Below are 24168 nucleotides of genomic sequence, written 5' to 3'. Positions count from 1 at the left end.
AAATGACAGTCTTTAATAAATTTCCCCATTGTATTCATGTAACCAGCTTTAGGACTTAAAAGCCAATTATCACAAGTGACATTGTTAGTTGTTAAGGTAGGGTAAATTAATTAAGCTAGTCGGATATGAGCTTTAATGTATTGAAACTTTTTTTTAACCTTTTAAAGGGAATGTTTCGCGAATTAAACATTTTATTTTTTAAGTCAGTTACTTATTTCTATTATATTTTTTTACGTTTTTTGCTGTATACAGTGGGTTATGTCACCTTAACTCCCTGGGCACAGAGCACTAGGCTCGGGAAAGCCCCTGATGTTGCTATCCATATATGGACAGTGATGTTAGGGACTTAAAAATCAAGAATCCACACCCAGAGCGTTAGCAATGCTCTAGCCTGGGATTCGGTCCCTGGAGGACGCCGAAATCCTAGGCCAAAACATCGGCATTGCTCTAGCTGGATTCCACACCTGGAGGGAGTTTCTAACGTCACGGTCCAAATATGGCTTTGTGATGTTGGAATCCCCGACCAGAGAGTTGGCAATGCTCTGGTCGAGGATTCTGCTCCTAGAGGAAACCTTTACGTTACTGTCCGTACATAGACAGTGACGTTAGGGGCTTTGTAATGCGAGAATTCACGGCTAGAGCGTCAGCAATGCTCTGGCCAGTGATTCCTCTCCTGGATGGAGCCCTTGACATCAATGTCCAGATATGGACAGTGACATTTGGGGCTTTGAGATGCTGCAATCCCCGGCCAAAGCGTCCGCAACGCTCAAGCCGGGCATTCTGCTGCTGTAGGAACCCCTAACATTACTGTCGATGTATTGACAGTGACGATAAGGGCTTTTGTAAAGTGAGTGTCCCAGATCAGAGCATTGGCAAAGCTGTAGCCGGGGACTTGGCTTCTGGAGGGAGCCCCTGACGTCACTGTGCATATAAAGATGGTAACGTCAGGGGCCCCTCTAGTACTGGATTCCCTGGCCAGAGTGCTACCAATGCTCTAGGCCAGGGTCTGAATAGTTGAAAGATTATTTCAGCAGGCTTCTGTTTATTATTGGCGTATAAAAACGCCAGTCTTACTAAATTCCACCCATTGGTTTCATGCAACAGCGGGAGGTGGGGTCCTGCTGCTCGACAGATTTACTATAAATTACACCAGGAATTGGAGTATATTATAGCGGAAATCTATGCCGGATTGTATCTGGCGTAGCTTTCAGTTTGTGGAGCCTTGACAGCCCAACTTGTGTCAAATTTATTGGGAGCCGTGCTCTTCTTAATAAATTTATCACAACTTACTCCTGCTGGCTTTTGTTTAAAACTGGCATATGAAATGCCGTTTTTTTTAAATAGATTCCCCTATTTGTTTTGATGTAACATGCTTTAGAACTTAAAAGTCAATTATCACAACATGTGACTTTGTCAATTGTTATGGTAGTAGTCGGATATGATCTTTAATAAATTTAAAATATTTTTATAAGCTTTAAGAACAAGGTTTGACAATGATATGTTCTTCCCATATGTATCTAATGCTGATATGTAACCATACTCCTTTCTTATTTTAATATTGTAATGCCGGGGTAGGGAGACAGACAGGTGAGCCCTAATCTACCCGCCACTCAGTCCCTGCCTACTTGCAACGGCCCGTCCTAGGCGACGGCGTACAACTGGGCGACGGTCCCTACTCTCACTATGTGCATGACAGACAGACAGACAAGGGTACAAAGAATCAAAGGGAAAAGGGGCAGATGCCCACGGCAACACCATGAGCTACAAGAGTAGTGAACGAGCCGAGTCAAACCAGGAGTGTACGAGGTACCAAACGCAGAGCAAGAGAGTAGTCAGTAAAGCCAGGGTCAATATGAAGCAGAGGACAAATAGTACAAGCAGCAGCAGCAGAGCCAGGAAACAAGCAGAATCACAGGCAAAGGAGAAGCATGAAATTAAGGTATAAATAGACAGAGGGCGGGAGCTAGCTCCATCTGGCCAGGCTGTGATAGGCTCTCCCACTCCTCAGCCTCCCAGCCTGAGTGGTGGAAGAAGGAGTCACTCTATCAGACTTAGGAGCAGGTGCAGACTGAGTAACCACTGGCGTCGACAAAGAAGCTGTGTCTGGCAGATCCTTTACAAATATTGTGTGATTTAACTTGGTATGCTTGACTGACGGTACTGTATGATTAGCAGTAGCAGCTAGATGTTTAAGAATCCGATTCAGACGAGTTTTAGTAATGATACTTAGTTCAACAGATAGAGAGGTCCTATAGGGTTGGACCGAGTCTATTTGACCTTGAAACTCTGAGCAACACAAAATTTAGATAAAATGTTACTATTAAAATACAAACCCGAGAGTTCTCCAAGGTAGAGTTTGAGAAACTGCATACTATACCCTCCTGCTACTTTGCTTAAATGATTAGCAAATATATTATTTTTTTTTCTTCTACCTAAATTGGCAGAAAACACACCTATTTTGGAGATAGATAGGACAGCTAGAAGGGAAATGGAGGAGGCCGGTGTTTTTTAATAAATTTTTTTTCCTAGGTGTCTTTTATTCCATTTGCTGACAATTTAGGCAAAGTAGCTCAAAAGTAAATGTTTTTATAATACATGATTTTGTAAAGTATTGTTATGGGAAATTTTGGCGCACGCCCATTTTAAGTAAAAATTTGTACCTTTTTTTAGACTTTTAGACTTTTCGCATCTTTTAAAATAGTAAGTCGGGCCCAGCGGGAGAGGGGATCTCCTGCATGAACGATTTAATATCATTTACGCCAGCGTGAATTATAGCGAAAATCTATGCTAGCTCGTAGATTTCAGTCTGTGGAGCTCTGACAGCCGAAGTTGCACCAAATTTATTCAGAGCCGTTGACTTCTTGGCATCTGTTCACATCACGTTTTTTCTTTTCGTCTGAGATATACGTCGGGAGGATTCCCGACGTATACCTCCAACATATGGCACTGATGTACCCTACTGTAGAGGCATATATGGACAGTGACATTAGGGGCTTGGGAAAGCCCTTGATGTCACTGTAAATATATAAACTGGAATGTTAGGAGTTTAAAAACCCAGAAACCTTCGCAAGAGCGTCGGCAACGCTGTGGCTGGGGATTCCACTTCTAGAGCAACTCACTGTCCATATATGGATAGTGATATCAAAGGCTTTAAACTTTGGAGTCCCTGGCCAGAGCACCGCAAGCTCTCTGGCCGGAAACTTCTGTCTTTGGAAAGCCCTCAACGTCACTGTCCATATCTGGACAGTGATGTTCGGAGCTTAAAAACCCAGGACTCCATGGCCAGAGTGTCGGCAATGCTCTGGCTAGTGATTGCTCTCCAGGAAAGAGCCCCTGATGTCACTGTCCATATATGGACAGAGTGACGTTAGGGGATTTCAGATGATGGAATAACCGGCTAAGCTTTCAGTTTGTGGATCCTTGATATCCCAAATTGTGTCAAATTTATTTAGAGCCGTCGCGTCTTAATAAATTTATCGCAAATTACTCCTGCAGGCTTCTGTTTAACACTGTCATATGAAATGCCAGTTTTAATAAATTCCCCTATTTATTTTATTGTAACAAGCTTTAGGACTTAAAAGTCAATTATCACAACAAGTGGCTTTGTCAATTGTTATGGTAGTAGTCGGATATGATCTTTAATAAATTGAAACCATTTTTTAAAGCTTTAAAATCAAGGTTTGACAACGATAAGTTCTTCACATGTGTATCTAATGCTGATATGTAACCATGCTCCTTACTTATGTTTTAATATTGTGTGATTGAACTTAATATGCTTGACTGATGGTACTGTATGATCAAAAGTAGTAGCTAGATGTTTAAGTATCAGATTCAGATGAGTTTTAGTAATGATACCTAGTTCAACAGATAGAGAGGTCCTATAGGGGAGTACCAAGTCAATGGGAGCTTGAAACTCTGGACAAAAAAATACCAGATCATGCAGAGGAAAATGTAAATTTAGATAATGTTACTATTAAAATACAAACCAGACAGCTCCCAAAGGTAAAGTTTGAGAAACTGCATGCTATACCCTCCTGCTACTTTGCTTAAATGGTAAGGAAATGTATTATTATTTTTTCTACCTAAAATGGCAGAAAACACACCTATTTTGGAGATGGAAAGGACGGCTAGAGGGGAAATGGAGGAGGCCGGTGTTTTTTAATTACATTTTTTTTCCTAGGTGTCTTTTATTCCATTTGCAAACAATTTAGGCAAAGTAACTCAAAAGTAAATGTTTTTATAATACATGATTTTGTAAAGCATTGTAATGGGAAATTTTGGCACACGTCTGTTTTGTGTAAAAAATTTAGCTTTTCAAAACTTTATGCTGTTTTCGCAACTTTTAAAATAGTAAGTCGGGCCCAGCGGGAAAGGGGATCTCCTGAATGACAGATTTAATCTAATTTACGCCAGCGTGAATTATAGCGAAAATCTATGCTAGCTCGTAGATTTCAGTCTGTGGAGCTCTGACAGTCGAAGTTGAACCAAATTTAATCAGAGCCGTGGGCTTCTTGGAATCTGTTCACATCACGTTTTTTCTGTTCGTCTGAGATATATGTCGGGAGGAGTCCCGACGTATACCTCCAATATATGTCACTGACATACCCTACTGTATAGGTATATATGGACAGTGACGTTAGGGGCTTGGGAAAGCCCTTGATGTCACTGTAAATATATGAACTGGGATGTTAGGTGTTTAAAAACCCAGAAACATTCGCCAGAGCGTCGGCAACGCTGTGGCCGGGGATTTCACTTCTAGAGGTACTCACTGTCAATATATGGATAGTGATATCAAAGGCTTCAAACTTTGGGGTCCCTGGCCAGAGCATCGCAAGCGCTCTGCCCGGGAAATCCTGTCTTTGAAAAGCCCTCGACGTCACTGTCCATATCGTGACAGTAATGTTAGGAGCTTAAAAACCCAGGAATCCACGGCCAGAGTGTCGGCAATGCTCTGGCCAGTGATTGCTCTCCTGGAAAGAGCCCCTGACGTCAATGTCCATAAAAGGACCTTTACATCAACTTATTTCAGCAGGCTACGGTTTAATATTAGCGTATAAAAAAGCCAGTCTTACTAAATTCCACCCATTCGTTTCATGCAACAGTGGGAGGTAGGGTCCTGCTGCACGACAGATTTACTAAAAGTTACGCCAAGATTGAAGTAAATGATAGCGGAAATCTATACCAGATTGTATCTTGCATAGCTTTCAGTTTGTGGAGCCTTGATATCCCAAGTTGTGTCAAATCTATTTAGTCGTGCGCTTCTTAATAAATTTATCACAACTTACTCCTGCAGGTTTCTGTTTAACACTGGCATATGAAATGCCAGTTTTAATAAATTCCCCTATTTGTTTTATTGTAACAAGCTTTAGGACTTAAAAGTCAATTATCACAACAAGTCACTTTGTCAATTGTTATAGTAGTAGTCAGATATGATCTTTAATAAATTGAAACAATTTTTTAAAGCTTTAAAAACAAGGTTTGACAACGATAAGTTCTTCCCATGTGTATCTAATGCTGATATGTATCCATGCTCCTTACTTATATTTTAATACTGTGTGATTGAACTTATGCCTGACTGATGGTACTGTTATGATCAAAAGTAGTAGCTAGATGTTTAAGTATCAGATTCAGATGAGTTTTAGTAATGATACCTAGTTAAACAGATAGAGAGGTCCTATAGGGGAGTACCAAGTCAATGTGAGCTTGAAACCCTGAACAAAAAAATACCAGATCATGCAGAGTAAAAAGTAAATTTAGATAAAATGTTACTACTAAAATACAAACCAGACAGCTCTCTAAGGTAGAGTTTGAGAAACTGCATACTATACCCTCCAGCTACTTTGCTTAAATGGTAAGCAAATTGATTCTTTTTGTTTTTTCTATCTAAAATGGCAGAAAACACACCTATTTTGGAGATGGAAAGGACGGCTAGAGGGGAAATGGAGGAGGCCGATGTTTTTTAATTACATTTTTTTTTCCTAGGTGTCTTTTATTCCATTTGCTAACAATTTAGGCAAAGTAGCTTAAAAGTAAATGTTTTTATAATACATGATTTTGTAAAGCATTGTAATGGGAAATTTTGGCACACGTCTGTTTTGTGTAAAAAATGTAGCTTTTCAAAACTTTATGCTGTTTTCGCAACTTTTAAAATAGTAAGTCGGGCCCAGCGGGAGAGGGGATCTCCTGCATGACAGATTTAATCTAATTTACGCCAGCGTGAATTATAGCGAAAATCTATGCTAGCTCGTAGATTTCAGTCTGTGGAGCTCTGACAGCCCAAGTTCCACCAAATTTATTCAGAGCTGCGGGCTTCTTAGGATCTGTTCACATCACGTTTTTTCTTTCGTCTGAGATATATGTCGGAAGGAGTCCCGACGTATACCTCCAATATATGGCACTGACATACCCTACTGTATAGGCATATATGGACAGTGAATTTAGGGGCTTCGGAAAGCCTTTGATGTCACTGTAAATATATGAACTGGGATGTTAGGAGTTTAAAAACCCAGAAACATTCGCTAGAGCGTCGGCAACGCTGTGGCCGGGGATTCCACTTCTAGAGGGACTTACTGTCAATATATGGATAGTGATATCAAAGGCTTTAAACTTTGGAGTTACTGACCAGAGCATCGCGAGCGCTCTGGCGAGGAATTTCTGTCTTTGAAAAGCCCTCGACGGCCTCAGGCGGCACCACCTACCCAAACGGGGGGGGGCGGCATTTTCAGCCCGGGACGGACTGGACCAGGGGGAGGGGCCATGCAGACGCACATAGCAGACGTGCCGAACGTCTGTAACACTCCTCCTCCTCTCTGACGCTGTACACAGCACATGCTGCCAGAGAGGAGCAGGTCTGCAGGAGGAGCGACGAGCAGCACAAGGCAAGTCCTGCCTTGCTGGGACCGAGTCCCGTGACGTGAGTATACTGCAAGGGGGAGTCTGGGCATTTTACCGACAGCAGAGGGCTCTATGGGGCTGGAATAATCCACCCCATAGAGCCCTCACATCACTATAATGGAAGGATTAGTGTGGGTGGGGGAGGGTCTGAGCGTCTGTCTGACTTACTGCAGAGAGCTCTATAGGGGGGGGGGATTCTGCCCCCCCCCTTAGAGCAGTCAGTCAGATGCTCAGACCCCCCTAACCTTTCAGTATAGTAACGAGTCAGGGCTTTATGGTGGGGGGATAATTCCCCCCTATAGAGCCCTCTGCTGTCAGTAAAACGCCCAGACCCCCCCCCCCCTTCCTTGCAGTATACTCCTGGCTTTGTAGCTTTCCAGTGCTTAATTAGCGTGGGAAAGCTACAATCAGGGCTGTGACTGGTGAGTCTCACAGTCACTCCCAGTGCACACTGCATGCGGCAGCTGCGGCAGCCAGTCTGACTGTGAGTCTCTGACCAGTCACCACCCACACTCAGCAGAGAGACAGGAGAGACAGGAGAGACTAATAGTGCCTGTCATTAAATAAACCCTCAAGTACTACAGTTTCAGACACATTGACTATGACAGCTTCTATAGTGTAGTGGTTAGCTTGTCTGCCTTACACATGGAGGTTGCTGGTTCAAAGCTCAGCTGGGGTTTTTTTTTTTTTTTTAAATATTAATATCTTGTTTTGGGCTTTGTTCACACTAGCATTAATATACGTTTCCCGTCAGAGGAAGAGAGGATCGATACGTTAAACAGAAAGCAACGGCTCCATTAGAATTACCATTGCTTTCAATGGTAATTCTTTTGTATCAGTTGCTTTCCGTTTGTCTCCGTTCGCTAGGTTTCCGTTCTTTTGAACGGAAATAAAAGTTCTGCAGACTGCACTTTTGTTTCCTTTAAAAAAAAACTGAAACTTAGCGAACGGAGACAAACGGAAAGCAACTGATACAAAAGAATTACCATTGAAAGCAATGGTAATTCTAATGGAGCCGTTGCTTTCCGTTTAACATATCGATCCTCTCTTCCTCTGACGGAAAAGAGGTAAACGTATATTAATGCTAGTGTGAAAGAAGCCTTAAGGCCTGTTCACATCAGCGTTGGCTTTCCGTTCGGGGGTTCCGTCGGAGGTAACCCCGCAACGGAAAGTCAAACTGAAACCACAGTTCCGTTTCTGTCACCATTAGCGCAGTCGACTGCGCTATTGATTCCGTCACAAAAACAGAAACCTGCCGGAATGGTGACGAACGGAAACCATTAGCAATGTTTCCGTCACCATTGATTTCAATGGTGACTGAAACGGAAGCTGTAGTTTGTTTGACTTTCCGTTGCGGGGTTCACCCGACGGAAACCTCCCACGGAACCCCGGAACGGAAAGCCAACGCTGATGTGAACAGGCCCTAATCCTTCCCCATAATCCTGCCCCCGCTAATTAAAATAAATATATTATATAATGTATATAGCGCTGTATCCGTCAGGTCAGCGGGACTGACTGATTCAGTGTCAGCGAGTCCTGCAGGATCGAGCTGTTACAGATCACATCTAAGTTCATAACTTAGATGTGATCAGTAATAGGCGACCTAATGCATTCAGGTCTCAGCGCTATATACAGCTGCTCTGTATACAGGATACAAAGCAGCTGTATCTCAAAAAGTACAAATCATTTTCAATAAAAAGTAATTAAAATTTGCACCAATCGCATTAATAGATATCTTTATATATCATAGTGACATGTCCGAAGTTTTCATCGGTGGGGGACCGAGCACTGAGGCCCCCACCGATCGCTAAAACGAAGCAGCAGAAGTGCTCGGGTGAGCGCTGTGCCGCTTCATTTATGATTGACTTTCAGCCGAGTGAGCGGTGTACGGACTCCTAGACTTTCTATTGAGCCTATACACTGCTCCAAGGAAAGCCAAACAGAATTGAAGCGGCACACCGCTCACCCGAGCACTTCTGCTGCTTCGTTTTAGCGACTAGTGGGGGGTCTCAGTGTTCGGACCCCACTGATCAAAACTTCTGACATGTCAAAAGTTTTTTAAAAAGTTGTTACACTTTAAAGAGAATCTTTCACCTGCCCACAGATTTGCATTTGAGTGCAGCATGTAATGGGGAGGGCTGCACAAACTCTGGGGCACTTTATATATTTTTTCCTACCCTCTGTCCTTACTTAGATATCGGTGCTGTAATATTTGGCGCCCGATATTTAAATAACCCCATGAACTGCCAATAGGGCGGTAATTGGCAAGGGGACGTGTAACATCGCTGTGACACAATCCGATACAGACAATGTCAACAGCATGAGCTGGAGAGAGGAGATCATGTGCGCACGCACGCTCTCACTCTTCAGCTCTCGGCAGGCAAGTACAAGACTGTGATCTCAGGTGAGAGATCAGTCTTGTCGTCCTTGTCTGCCGAGAGCTAAAGAGTGAGAGCGTGCGTGCGCGCACAGCTCCGATGCCATGGAACAGAAGAAGAAGAATTCGCACTCTTCTTCTCCTCTTGTGTTCCTTAGTGGTGGCGGAGCTGCGCGCACGCGCTCTCTCTCTCTAACTCTTGCTGTAACGCTGACCATAGCTGATTGGACAGTGTAACAGCGATATTACACGCCCCCTTGCCAATTACCTCCCCATTGACAGTTCATGCGGTTATTTAAATATCGGGCGCCAAATATTACAGCACCGATATCTAAATAACGAAGGAGGCTAGGAATTTTTTTTTAAAGTGCCCCAGAGTTTGTGCAGCCCTCCCCATTACATGATGCACTCAGCTGTACATGTATGGGGAGGTGAAAGGTTCTCTTTAAAAGAAAGGTGTTATAATATTTTTTTTTTATTTGATATGTTTTATTTTATGGGCCTAATTTTTCTAATTATTTTAATATGTTTCCGAAGGTAGCTATTTATTCATATGTCTGTACGTCTGTGGGGACAGCCAACTTTATTTTTATTTTTCATACTGCTCATTTTTGTTTTGCAGGTTCCGCTGGACCATTTGGACTACGTCGTAGATTCATTGGACTACTTCGCTAATTTAAGCTTTATTTTTATTTTTTTAATAAAATGGTTAAAGTGGATTCTGTGGAAGAGTTGTCATTTCAATAAAATAAATTTCTTTATGTCTCTGTTTTTTAATACTTCATTACCGCCTTAGTAATGGCTGCTGTCTGATTTAGAGTGTCCATTACTAAGAAGGGGCTTAGTGTTAGCCAGTAATAAGGCTAGCACTAACCCCTATTATTACCCCGGTACCCACCGCCACCAGGAGTACTGGGAAGAGCTGGGTACGATCCAGCACCCGACCGTCTGAAGAGAAGGGCGGGTACTGGGGTGGCCGCAGGCTGGTACTATCAGGCTCGGAATGGCCAAAAACCATGGCCCTTCCCACCCTGGTAATGCTAGGCTGCTGCTGCTTTATTGTATCTGGCTGGTTATGAAAAATGGAGGGGATCTCACGTAATTTTTTTTTCTATTATTTTTTTTTTTTAAAAGATGTGGGGTTCCCGCTATTTTTCACAACCAGCCAGATACAATACAGCAGCTGCAGCCTAGCATCACCAGGGTGGGAAGGGCCACGTTTTTTATCCCTTCCCAGCCTGGTAAAACCAGCCTGTGGCCGCCCTGCTGCCTTACCGTCGCTTCAGATGGTCGGGTACTGGATCGTACTCCCCTCGCGGCAGTGAGAACCGGGGTAATTATAGGGGTTAGTGATAGCCTTTTTACTGGCTAACACAAAGCCCCTTCTTAGTAATGGACGCTCTCAATCAGACAACAGCCATTACCAAGGCCATAATAAAGTATTAAAAAAAACAGACATAAGAAAAACTTTTATTGAAATCTAAACTCCCCCTTGCAACCCTCTTTCACTATTTTATTTTATTTTTTAAATTAGATCATCGGAGTAGTCCAAAGAATCTACGACGTAGTCCAAACGCTCCAGCGGAACCTACCAAAAAAAAGCAGTATACAAATTTTAAAAACTTAAATTTGCCACAATAGTCACTCGATATAACTATACTGTAATCACTTATATGGTTTGCAGATATCTTGTGTATAACTGGCATCTACCTCTATAAGGTCACTATATGGTGGTAATATTGGTCTATATATAGTGTGATTTATTCACGAACAGTATGGTGGGTTTTTTCTGACACTATGTTGTAGTAATATGTGATCATGGTTTGGTAGTTTTATTCAGTAACAGTATGGGGGTATTATTCAGTAATAGTATAAAGGTATTATTCAGTAACAGTATGGGGGTATTATTCAGTAATTGTATGGGGGTATTATTCAGTAACCGTATGGGGGTATTATTCAGTAACAGTATGGGGGTATTATGCAGTAACAGTATGGGGGTATTATTCAGTAACAGTATGGGGGTATTATTCAGTAACAGTATGGAGGTATTATTCAGTAACAGTATGGGGGTATTATTCAGTAACAGTATGGGGGTATTATTCAGTAACTGTATGGGGATATTCAGTAACTGTATGGGGATATTATTCAGTAACAGTATGGGGGTATTATTGAGTAACAGTACGGGGGTATTATTCAGTAACAGTATGGGTGTATTATTCAGTCACTATGTGGTTATGGTGTGGCGGTATTATTCAGTAACAGTATGGGGTATTATTCAGTAACAGTATGGGATATTATTCAGTAACAGTATGGGATATTATTCAGTAACAGTATGGAGGTATTATTCAGTAACAGTATGGAGGAATTATTCAGTAACAGTATGGAGGTATTATTCAGTAACAGTATGGGGGTATTATTCAGTAACAGTATGGGGGTATTATTCAGTAACAGTATGGGGGTATTATTCAGTAACAGTATGGGGGTATTATTCAGTAACTGTATGGGGGTATTATTCAGTAACAGTATGGAGGTATTCAGTAACAGTATGGGGGTATTATTCAGTAACAGTATGGGGTATTATTCAGTAACAGTACGGGGGTATTATTCAGTAACAGTACGGCGGTATTATTGGTAATGTTGGGCTTACAATCTATGCAAATTATTGTGTTGTGGGGAAGTGTGAGTGTGGCAGCAGATGATCAGGCTAAGAGACAGTCTGCAGAGTGGCATGTGATGCACTTTGACATGTAGGTGATACTTACGTGTGGTATGTGGGCCCATAACTTGTGTACAGCCCAGGGCCAAAGATCATATGAATCCACCACTGGCATCAAGTCAGCACAGGCAGACCCTACAATACAGCAGGTAGAGCAAAGAAACCAGCCCAGGACGTGCCGCTTCAAAACAGCACTAAGCGCGAACCGTCCTGGACTGGCCTGAATGTAATTGCAGAGAGTGACGCTACAAATGAGACTGGCTGCCGAGGAGAGATATGGGGCAGTGCAGGGCAGACTGTACTATTTGCACTGCACTGATTGGCAGTAAGAATAATTCTTTAAATATTTTCCATACTTCAAACAGCACTTTAAGGTTGTGTTCACACTGAGTTTTTTTGCAGGAGGAAAATTCTGCCTCAAAATTCTGTTTGGGATTTCGAGGCAAATTTTGTCCTTCCTGCACGTCGTTTGCCGCGATTTTCACCGCGTTTTTTGCTGGCGGCCATTGAGTGCTACGGGCAAAAATCTCCGCTAAATACCCTTTCTCTTCCTCCCATTGATGTCAATGGGAGGTCAGAGGCGTAAACGCGCGAAGATAGGGCATGTCCCTTCTTTCTCGGGAGGCATTTTCGGCCGGTATTTGACGAGTTTTGCGGAGCGGTTTCCGCGCCCAAAAACTCGTCAAAATACTCCATGTGAACAGGGCCTAACAAATAAGCATCAAATGCTTTCCTATTTAAAAAATGTATATATTGCGTGTTCGATGTGTAAAGCTAGGAATGAGAAAACTCCGATAGATTTTGGGGGGGGGGGCACCTTTTTATAGTTCGCCTCAGGCGGCAGACAGGCTAGGTTCACCCCTGCCTCGACGTCACTGTCCAAATCTTGACAGTGATATTAGGAGTTTAAAAACTCAGGAATCCACAGCAAGAGTGTCGGCAGTGCTCTGGCCAGTGATTGCTCTCCTGGAAAGAGCCCCTGACGCCACTGTCCATATATGGACAGTGACGTTAGGGGATTTGAGATGATGGAATAACCGGCTAAAGCGTCGGCAACGCTCTAGCCGGGGATTCTGCTGCTAAAGGAACCACTGACATTACTGTCCATGTATCAACAGTGGCGTTAAGGGTTTGTCATGCGAGTGTTGCAGACCAGAGCGTTGGTAAAATTGTGGCCTGGGATCCCGCTTCTAGAGGGAGCCTCTGTCGTCACTCTCCATATAAGGACGGTAACGGCAGGGGCCCCTCTAGTACAGGAATCCTTGGCCAGAGTGCTACCAATGCTCTAGGCTCAGGATCTAAATAGCTGAATGCCCTTGATATCAACTTTTTTCAGCGGGCTACTGTTTAATTTTAGCGTATAAAAAAGCCAGTCTTACTAAATTCCACCCATTGGTTTCATGCAACAGCGGGAGGTAGGGTCCTACTGCTCGACAGATTTACTAAAAGTTACGCCAAGAATTGGAGTAAATTATAGCGAAAATCTATGCCAGATTGTATCTGGCATAGCTTTCAGTTTGTGGAGCCCTAATATCCCAAGTTGTGTCAAATTTATTTAGAGCTGTGCGCTTCTTAATAAATTTATCACAAATTACTCCTGCAGGCTTCTGTTTGACATATGTCATATGAAATGCCAGTTTTAATAAATTCCCCTATGTGTTTTAATGTAACATGCTTTAGGACTTAAAAGTCAATTATCACAACAAGTGACTTTGTCAATTGTTATGGTAGTAGTTGGATATGATGTTTAATAAATTGAAACAAATTTTGAAAGCTTTAAAAACAAGGTTTGACAACGATAAGTTCTTCCCATGTGTATGTAATGCTGATATGTAACCATGCTCCTTACTTATGTTTTAATATTGTGTGATTAATTTGAAATGCTTGACTGATGGTACTTGTATGATCAGAAGTAGTAGCTAGAAGTTTAAGTATCAGATTCAGATGAGTTTTCGTAATGATACCTAGTTCTTAGATAGAAAGGTCCTATAGGTGAGTAGCAAGTCAATGTGAGCTTGAAACCCTGAACAAAAAAATACCAGGTCATGCAGAGTAAAAAGTAAATTTAGATAAAATGTTACTACTAAAATGCAAACCAGACAGCTCCCCAAGGTAGAGTTTGAGAAACTGCATACTATACCCTCCAGCTACTTTGCTTAAATGGTAAGCAAATTGATTCTTTTTGTTTTTTCTATCTAAAATGGCAGAAAACACACCTATTTTGGAGATGGAAAGGACGGCTAGAGGGGAAATGGAGGAGGCCGATGTTTTTTAATTACATTTTTTTTTCCTAGGTGTCTTTTATTCCATTTGCTAACAATTTAGGCAAAGTAGCTTAAAAGTAAATGTTTTTATAATACATGATTTTGTAAAGCATTGTAATGGGAAATTTTGGCACCCGTCTGTTTTGTGTAAAAAAATTTAGCTTTTCAAAACTTTATGCTGTTTCCGCAACTTTTAAAATAGTAAGTCGGGCCCAGCGGGAGAGGGGATCTCCTGCATGACAGATTTTATATAATTTACGCCAGCGTGAATTATAGCGAAAATCTATGCTAGCTCGTAGATTTCAGTCTGTGGAGCTCTGACAGCCCAAGTTCCACCAAATTTATTCAGAGCCGTGGGCTTCTTAGGATCTGTTCACATCACGTTTTTTCTTTTCGTCTGAGATATATGTCGGGAGGTGTCCCGACGTATACCTCCAATATATGGCACTGACATACCCTACTGTATAGGCATATATGGACAGTGACGTTAGGGGCTTGGGAAAGCCTTTGATGTCACTGTAAATATATGAACTGGGATGTTAGGAGTTTAAAAACCCAGCAACATTCGCTAGACGTCGGCAACGCTGTGGCCGGGGATTCCACTTCTAGAGGGACTCACTGCCAATATATGGATAGTGATATCAAAGGCTTTAAACTTTGGAGTTACTGACCAGAGCATCGCAAGCGCTCTGGCGGGGAATTTCTGTCTTTGAAAAGCCCTCGACGTCACTGTCCATATCTTGACAGTGATGTTAGGAGCTTAAAAACCCAAGAATCCATGGCCAGAGTGTCGGCAATGCTCTGGCCAGTGATTGCTCTCCTGGAAAGAACCCCTGACGTCAATAAAAGGACCTTGACATCAACTTATTTCAGCGGGCTACTGTTTAATATTAGCGTATAAAAAAGCCAGTCTTACTAAATTCCACCCATTCGTTTCATGCAACAGTGGGAGGTAGGGTCCTGCTGCACGACAGATTTACTAAAAGTTACGCCAGGAATTGGAGTAAATGATAGCGGAAATCTATACCAGATTGTATCTGGCATAGCTTTCAGTTTGTGGAGCCTTGATATCCCAAGTTGTGTCAAATTTATTTAGAGTCGTGCGCTTCTTAATAAATTTATCACAACTTACTCCTGCAGGTTTCTGTTTAACACTGGCATATGAAATGCCAGTTTTAATAAATTCCCCTATTTGTTTTATTGTAACAAGCTTTAGGACTTAAAAGTCAATTATCACAACAAGTCACTTTGTCAATTGTTATAGTAGTAGTCAGATATGATCTTTAATAAATTGAAACAATTTTTTAAAGCTTTAAAAACAAGGTTTGACAACGATAAGTTCTTCCCATGTGTATCTAATGCTGATATGTAACCATGCTCCTTACTTATATTTTAATACTGTGTGATTGAACTTATGCCTGACTGATGGTACTGTTATGATCAAAAGTAGTAGCTAGATGTTTAAGTATCAGATTCAGATGAGTTTTAGTAATGATACCTAGTTAAACAGATAGAGAGGTCCTATAGGGGAGTACCAAGTCAATGTGAGCTTGAAACCCTGAACAAAAAAATACCAGGTCATGCAGAGTAAAAAGTAAATTTAGATAAAATGTTACTACTAAAATACAAACCAGACAGCTCTCTAAGGTAGAGTTTGAGAAACTGCATACTATACCCTCCAGCTACTTTGCTTAAATGGTAAGCAAATTGATTATTTTTGTTTTTTCTATCTAAAATGGCAGAAAACACACCTATTTTGGAGATGTAAAGGACGGCTAGAGGGGAAATGGAGGAGGCCGATGTTTTTTAATTACATTTTTTTTCCTAGGTGTCTTTATTCCATTTGCTAACAATTTTGCCAAAGTAGCTTAACAATAAATGTTTTTATAATACATGATTTTGTAAAGCATTGTAATTGTAAAGGATCTGCCAGGCACAACTTCTGTGTATACGCCCATAGGTAATCAGTCTGCACCTGAGTCTATGTCTCTGAGACTGACTCCATCTTCCACCACTCAGGATGGCAGGCTTAGGAGTGGGAGAACCTATCGCAGCCTGGCCAGACGGAGCTAGCTCCCGCCCTCTGTCTATTTATACCTGCCTTTCCTGTTCCTCCTTGCTTGTGATTCTTCTTGTGTGGTTTCCTGGCCCAGCTACAGCTTCTAATTATTTGATCCTGCTCCATACTGACCCTGGCTTACTGACTACTCTCCTACTCTGCGTTTGGTACCTCGTGCACTCCTGGTTTGACTCGGCTTGTTCACCACTCTTGTTGCTCACGGTGTTGCCATGGGCAACTGCCCCTTTCCCTTTTCTTTGTGTTCCCTTGTCTGTTTGTCTCGTGCACTTACTGAGCGTAATGACCGCCGCCCAGTTGTACCCCGTCGCCTAGGGCGGGTCGTTGCAAGTAGGCAGGGACAGAGTGGCGGGTAGATTAGGGCTCACTTGTCCGTTTCCCTACCCCCATCATTACATAATCACAAGCCCATATACCTAGTCTACCCTGCTCCCTGACACTACTATAGACCCCCTTGAGACCCTGGCCCAGCAAATGCAGGGTCTCTCCCTACAGGTCCAGGCCCCTCACCTCACCTCTTGAACCCCACCTCAAGTTGCCTGACCGGCTCTCAGGGGACCGGAGGACTTTTCTCTCCTTTCGGGAAAGTTGTAGGCTCTACTTTCGCTTAAAGCCCCACTCCTCAGGTTCTGAGAGCCAGCGGGTGGGTATAATTATGTCCCGGCTCCAGAAAGGGCCCCAAGAGTGGGCCTTCTCCTTGGCTCCTGACGCCCCTGAACTTTCCTCCGTTGATCGTTTCTTTTCTGCTCTCGGACTCATTTATGACGAGACTGACAGGACTGCCTTTACCGAGAGTCAGCTGGTGACCTTACGTCAGGGTAAGAGACCTGTTGAGGAGTATTGTTCTGACTTTAGGAAGTGGTGCGTAGCTTCTCGGTGGAATGACCTTGCCTTAAGGTGCCAGTTTAGGTTGGGTCTGTCGAACGCCCTGAAAGACCTGCTAGTTAGCTATCCCTCTTCTGACTCCCTAGACCAGGTTATGGCTTTAGCGGTACGACTTGACCGATTTCTCAGGGAACGACAGCTTGAACGTTTTTGTGTTTTCCCCTCTGACTCCCCCATGATGCCTCCCGAGGTCCCGTTGCTTCGCTCTTCCACGGAAGACTCGGAGGTACCTATGCAACTCGGGGCCTCCGTGTCCCCCCGACAACGTAGAGAGTTCCGCAGGAAGAATGGTCTCTGCTTCTATTGTGGGGATGACAAGCATCAAGTGAACACCTGTCCTAGGCGTAAGAATAAGCAGCCGGAAAACTTCCGCGCCTAAGTGATCATCGGGGAGGTCACTTGGGCGCACAGGTATTTCCCGTAAATATGAAACGTAATAAAATCTTGCTTCCCTTTCAGGTCTCTTTTGGTGGTAGGTCTGCTACCAGTAGTGCCTTCATGGATTCAGGGTCTTCTGCTAATATCATGTCTGTGGAATTTGCTATGTCTCTAGCTATGCCTTTGATTGATTTGCCTAAACCTGTCCCGGTAGTGGGTATCGACTCCACTCCTCTTGCTAATGGTTATTTTACACAGCATACCCCTGTTTTCGAACTCCTTGTTGGCTCCATGCATTTGGAGCAGTTCTCCGTACTGGTGATGCAGGGATTATCGTCCGATTTAGTTTTAGGCCTTCCCTGGTTGCAGTTGCATAATCCCACGTTTGACTGGAATACTGGGGAGCTTACCAAATGGGTTAATGTATGCTTGACGTCATGTTTTTCTGTTAATTCTATCTCTCCCCCTGAGGAGGTGAACACGCTACCTGAGTTTGTTCAGGACTTCGCTGATGTTTTCTCTAAGGAGGCCTCCGAAGTGTTACCTCCTCATAGAGAATACGATTGCACTATCGAATTGGTACCAGGAGCTAAGCTTCCTAAGGGTAGGATATTTAATCTTTCTTGTCCCGAACGTGAAGCCATGAGAGAGTATATCCAGGAATGCCTGGCCAAGGGTTACATTCGCCCCTCTACTTCTCCGGTAGGTGCTGGCTTCTTCTTCGTAGGGAAGAAGGATGGTGGTCTTAGGCCATGCATTGACTACCGTAACTTGACTAAGGTCACTGTAAGGAACCAGTATCCCCTTCCTTTGATTCCTGATCTCTTTAATCAGGTTCAGGGGGCCCAATGGTTCTCTAAGTTTCATCTACGGGGGGCGTATAACCTTATCCGCATCAAAGAGGGGGATGAGTGGAAGACTGCGTTTAACACGCCCGAAGTTCATTTCGAATACCTCGTCATGCCCTTTGGGTTGTGTAATGCTCCTGCGGTCTTCCAGAATTTCATAAATGAGATTTTGAGAGATTACCTGGGGGTATTTCTTGTAGTGTACCTTGATGACATACTGGTGTTTTTCCAAGGACTGGTCCTCCCACATTGAGCATGTCAGGAAGGTGCTCCAGGTCCTTCGGGAAAACAAACTGTTTGTGAAAACCGAAAAATGTGTGTTTTGGGGTACAGGAGATACCATTTTTGGGTCAAATCCTCACTCCTCATGAATTCCGCATGGACCCCGCGAAGGTCCAGGCTGTGGCGGAATGGGTCCAACCTGCCTCCCTGAAGGCATTACAGTGTTTTTTGGGGTTCGCTAATTATTACAGGAGATTTATTGCTAACTTCTCGTCATCGCTAAGCCTCTTACGGACCTCACTCGCAAAGGTGCTGATCTCCTCCACTGGCCTCCTGAGGCTGTCCAGGCTTTTGAGGTCCTTAAGAAGTGCTTTATCTCGGCGCCGGTGCTGGTTCAGCTCAACCAAATGGAGCCATTTATCGTGGAAGTTGACGCATCTGAGGTGGGAGTGGGGGCTGTCTTGTCCCAGGGTACCAGGTCCCTCACCCATCTCCGCCCCTGTGCCTACTTCTCCAGGAAGTTTTCGCCCACTGAGAGTAACTATGATATTGGCAACCGCAAACTCTTAGCCATTAAATGGGCATTTGAAGGGTGGCGCCACTTCCTGGAGGGGGCTAGGCACCAGGTAACGGTCCTTACCGACCACAAGAATCTGGTTTTCCTAGAATCTGCCCGGAGGCTGAACCCGAGACAAGCTCGATGGGCGCAATTTTTTCCAGATTCAACTTTTTGGTTACCTATAGGGCTGGGTCTAAAAATATTAAGGCCGATGCACTGTCGCGTAGCTTCATGGCCAGTCCTCCTTCGGAGGAAGATCCTGCTTGTATTTTGCCTCCTGGTATAATCATTTCTTCTATTGATTCTGATTTAGTCTCTGAAATTGCGGCTGATCAAGGTTCAGCTCCCGGGAACCTTCCTGAGGACAAGCTGTTTGTTCCCCTGCAATACCGGCTAAGGGTACTTAGGGAAAATCATGACTCCGCACTATCTGGTCATCCAGGCATCCTGGGTACCAAACACCTCATTGCCAGAAACTATTGGTGGCCTGGGTTGCCTAAAGATGTTAAGGCCTACGTCGCCGCTTGTGAGGTTTGTGCTAGGTCCAAGACTCCCAGGTCCCGACCAGCGGGCTTACTACATTCTTTGCCCATTCCCCAGAGACCTTGGACCCATATCTCCATGGATTTTATCACCGATTTGCCTCCATCTCAAGGCAAGTCGGTGGTGTGGGTGGTAGTAGACCGCTTCAGTAAGATGTGCCACTTTGTGCCCCTCAAGAAACTACCCAACGCCAAGACGTTAGCTACCTTGTTTGTCAAACACATCCTGCGTCTCCATGGGGTCCCTGTCAATATTGTTTCGGACAGAGGGGTACAATTTGTTTCATTGTTTTGGAGAGCCTTCTGTTAAAAGTTGGAGATTGATTTGTCCTTCTCCTCTGCCTTCCATCCTGAAACTAATGGCCAAACCGAGAGGACTAATCAATCTCTAGAACAATATTTAAGGTGTTTTATCTCTGACTGTCAATATGATTGGGTCTCATTCATTCCCCTCGCCGAATTTTCCCTTAATAACCGGGTCAGTAACTCGTCAGGGGTCTCCCCCTTTTTCTGTAATTTTGGGTTTAATCCACGGTTCTCCTCAGTTTCACCTGGTAGTTCCAACAATCCCGAGGTAGAGGTCGTTCATCGGGAACTGTGCACAGTCTGGGCCCAGGTTCAGAAGAACCTAGAGGCGTCCCAGAGCATACAAAAAACTCAGGCTGATAGAAGACGTTCTGCTAACCCCTTGTTTATGGTCGGGGATCTGGTGTGGTTATCGTCTAGGAACTTGCGCCTTAAGGTCCCGTCCAAGAAGTTTGCTCCCCGGTTTATTGGGCCGTATAAGGTCATTTAAGTCCTCAATCCTGTCTCCTTCCGACTGGAGTTGCCCCCATCTTTTCGAATACACGACGTGTTTCATGCCTCCCTCAAACGCTGCTCCCCGTCCTTGGCTCCCTCGAGGAAACCTCCTGTTCCCGTTCTCACCCCTGAGGGGGTGGAATTCGAGGTGGCCAAGATTGTGGACAGCAGGATGGTCCAAGGCTCCCTCCAGTACCTGGTCCATTGGAGAGGATACGGGCCTGAGGAGAGGACTTGGGTACCCGCCCGGGATGTTCACGCTGGGGTATTGGTCAGGAAGTTCCACCTTCGTTTCCCCAATAAACCAGGTCCACTTAGAAAGGGTCCGGTGGCCCCTCATAAAAGGGGGGGGGGTACTGTAAAGGATCTGCCAGGCACAACTTCTGTGTATACGCCCATAGGTAATCAGTCTGCACCTGAGTCTATGTCTCTGAGACTGACTCCATCTTCCACCACTCAGGATGGCAGGCTTAGGAGTGGGAGAGCCTATCGCAGCCTGGCCAGACGGAGCTAGCTCCCGCCCTCTGTCTATTTATACCTGCCTTTCCTGTTCCTCCTTTGCTTGTGATTCTTCTCGTGTGGTTTCCTGGCCCAGCTACAGCTTCTTACTATTTGATCCTGCTCCATACTGACCCTGGCTTACGGACTACTCTCCTGCTCTGCGTTTGGTACCTCGTGCACTCCTGGTTTGACTCGGCTCGTTCACCACTCTTGTTGCTCACGGTGTTGCCGTGGGCAACTGCCTCATTTCCCTTTGTTTTGTGTTCCCTTGTCTGTTTGTCTCGTGCACTTACTGAGCGTAGGGACCGCCGCCCAGTTGTACCCTGTCGCCTAGGGCAGGTTGTTGCAAGTAGGCAGGGACAGAGTGGCGGGTAGATTAGGGCTCACTTGTCCGTTTTCCTACCCCCGTCATTACAGATTTTACACATTTCTCTGACCCACATAGCTCTTATCAGAGATTAGATTACCTACTTATAACACATGCAGTTCTACAATATTGTACACTCCCTTTTATAGGATCACATATATTTTCAGACCATTCCCCGCTGAATGTATCTCTAGATGCCCCTCTAGCTACCCATCTTGCTCGGGTTTTCCCGTTCAAGTGGCAAACTTCATCTTTAAAATATTTAGGGATACATATCCCCACATAGTTGTCTGATCTGTTTACCCTGAACTACACACCTCTCTTACAGCGTACTTTGCGAGAGTTGGAGGCATATGGGGGTCGGCGCATGTCATGGTTCGGATGTATAAACGCGGTCAAAATGGATATTTTACCTAAATTTTTGTACATATTTCAAACTGTCCCCATTGTGGTCCCTGCGTCCTTCTTTAAGGCCTTGCATAGGGCCATAACCAAATTTGTCTGGAGCTCATCTCGGCCTCGGCTTAGATTTTCTACTCTCAGTAGGCCCAAGGCGGAGGGAGGTGTGGGCTTACCGGACTTTAAGCGCTACCATCATGCTGCGATTCTCATGAGGTTGGTTGACTGGTTCCGTGCGGCTGCGGGTAAGCAATGGGTGCGAATCGAGAATAAAATGTCATCTCTTGCATTGTCCTCTTTACCTTGGTTGTCTGGTTTCAAGAGACCAACATCCTCTCTGCCTTTCCTCACACGTCAGTTTCTTGTGGTGTGGGAGCGGCTCATTGGTACCATGGACATTGCTCACCATCCGGGTCCTTTGACTCCTCTGTTTGATAACCCTTCCTTCCCTCCGGCGGTGGGTGTTGACACATTCCTCTGTTGGGGGAGACAGGACGTCGGATACTTGGCGCATAGACAAAATAGACGAGGAGACAGCACTTCCAAAATATGTCAGCTTTTTAATCACCCGTGCGACGTTTCAGTCCAGCAGGACTTTTCTCAAGCAAATTTCTCAATTTTCTGCTTTGGATACTTGGCGCAAACCCTTACACCTGAAGGTGCAATTTTGCCACTTACTGCTGTCTCTGAGGCCTGCCCAGGGAGACGATTAATCTGGTGGTCCTATTTTCAGCTACGTTCCTACCTCTCTTCCATGGGTGATTGTCTTGTGTTACTGCAGGGTAAGACTCCTCTGGAACATTATCTGTCCTCGACTTCTGCTCCTTCTCATGTGTTGTCCTATTTACATGTGATCCTCCAACCTGATTACTCCTCCTCTCAATTAACATTCACCACAGCGTGGGATGAGGTCATGGGGGTCCGGCATTCCGAGGAAGAGTGGGGAACTTCTTTCATCTTGGCCCATAAGTTACCGACTTCCTGTTTTGCTCAAGAGAAAAACTATAAAATACTTACCAGATGGTACCGCTGTCCTTCCCTTATGCATAGGATATTCCCTGAGGTGTCTGCAGCTTGTTGGAGGTGTGGGGAGGCTCCTGGAACCATGTTGCACATTTGGTGGGATTGCCCCAAGCTCCGTCCCTTCTGGGAATTTTTTTTTAATCTTGGCAACAAACTTTTTGGTACTGACGTTCCTGCCTCGCCTTCTGTTGGATTGCTCTCCATGGTCCCCGGATCACTCCCACACCTCAAAACTGGGATTTTTAGAAATTTTTTTTACTGCAGCTAGAACTGTTATTCCACGTCATTGGAAGTCCAGTACCGTGCCTTCCTTGAAGGAATGGGTAACGGAATTAAATGGGATTATGAGGATGGAGGAGTTAATGTCTGCTGATCGTGGTAGGCCCGAGGTTTTTGTTCGAACTTGGTCAGTTTGGTCTGAGTTCCGGGGGGGTCCTGATATGCCTCTCTGGTTAGATGGCCTCTATTGAACATTCCTTTCGCCAAATTCTGTGTGCTTTTGTCCGCCTGTGTTTCCCTTCGTTGTCTTGTGTTTGTGTAACTTCGTGTTAGACTTTGCACTTAAGCGTGTCAATACTTGGGACTGGTTTCCCTACATATTGCACTACCTTTATCGTAGTTATGATATTATTACTTACCATTAGGTTTTATTATGTAGTTCATATTACTTTGATGTTCAGGAGGCTACCTTCTGCTGTTACTCATATGTTTTTGTACCATTTCTTGCAATTTGACTTTCTTGTATTGAACTATGTGCCAATCTTTGAAATTTTGTGTAATGTTTTATAAGCTCTGTTTATTTTCTAATAAAAAATGCTTTGATAATGAACAAAAATATATATAATCTGTGCCAAGAAATTAGCACAGATGCCAATCAGTGATGGTGCAGGTAGAAAAATAATTTTTAAAAAAAGGCCCAAAAAACCTGTCAACAAATTACCACTGAGGCTGATTATAGACTCAGCACTCATTGGCCACAGGGTGCACACAAGTACATGGTGCAGTAAAAAAAACAAAAAATTGAGCACAGATTCCGATCAGTGATGACGGTAACTGATCAGTGCTCAGCGGCCGCAGGATGCACACAGTAAATTGGTGCGGGTAGAAGAAGGCAAAAATTACCACAGATTCTGATCAGTGATGGCGGTCACTAATCAGCACTCAGTCACCGAAGGGTGCACACAGGGAGATGGTGCAGAAAAGAGAAAAACAAAGTTCTGTGCCAAAAATTGAGCACACGGGCCGATCAGTGATGGCGGTCACTGATCCACACTCAGTGGCCACAGGATATAAAAAAGGGGGAGGGTTTTGGAAG

This window comes from Rhinoderma darwinii, chromosome 2 (assembly GCF_050947455.1).
Source record: "Rhinoderma darwinii isolate aRhiDar2 chromosome 2, aRhiDar2.hap1, whole genome shotgun sequence".
Lineage (NCBI taxonomy): Eukaryota > Metazoa > Chordata > Amphibia > Anura > Rhinodermatidae > Rhinoderma > Rhinoderma darwinii.
This window is presented reverse-complemented; position numbering follows the sequence as displayed.